Raw genomic sequence first — 257 nt, forward strand, 5'->3', positions numbered from 1 at the left:
GTTTTTATTGCTGTTATACAGTAGAGGGGAGGCTCTCTCTTAACCCGACACCGCCCTCTATGTAGTGAGCTGCCGCTCCTACTGCTCCTTTTGGCAACCCACACCCGCTCAGCATCATCCTAAACCCCCCACAAATTGTCCCCGCGACCAATATTACAAGTGTGGACCAGGGCGTGAGGATCCTGACGGAGACGCTGACGGCGACACTGCAGAAGGTACCGCCTGACGGAGGCGCTGCAGGTGGAGGATGGAGACGC

This window comes from Penaeus monodon, chromosome 27 (assembly GCF_015228065.2).
Source record: "Penaeus monodon isolate SGIC_2016 chromosome 27, NSTDA_Pmon_1, whole genome shotgun sequence".
Taxonomy (NCBI): domain Eukaryota; kingdom Metazoa; phylum Arthropoda; class Malacostraca; order Decapoda; family Penaeidae; genus Penaeus; species Penaeus monodon.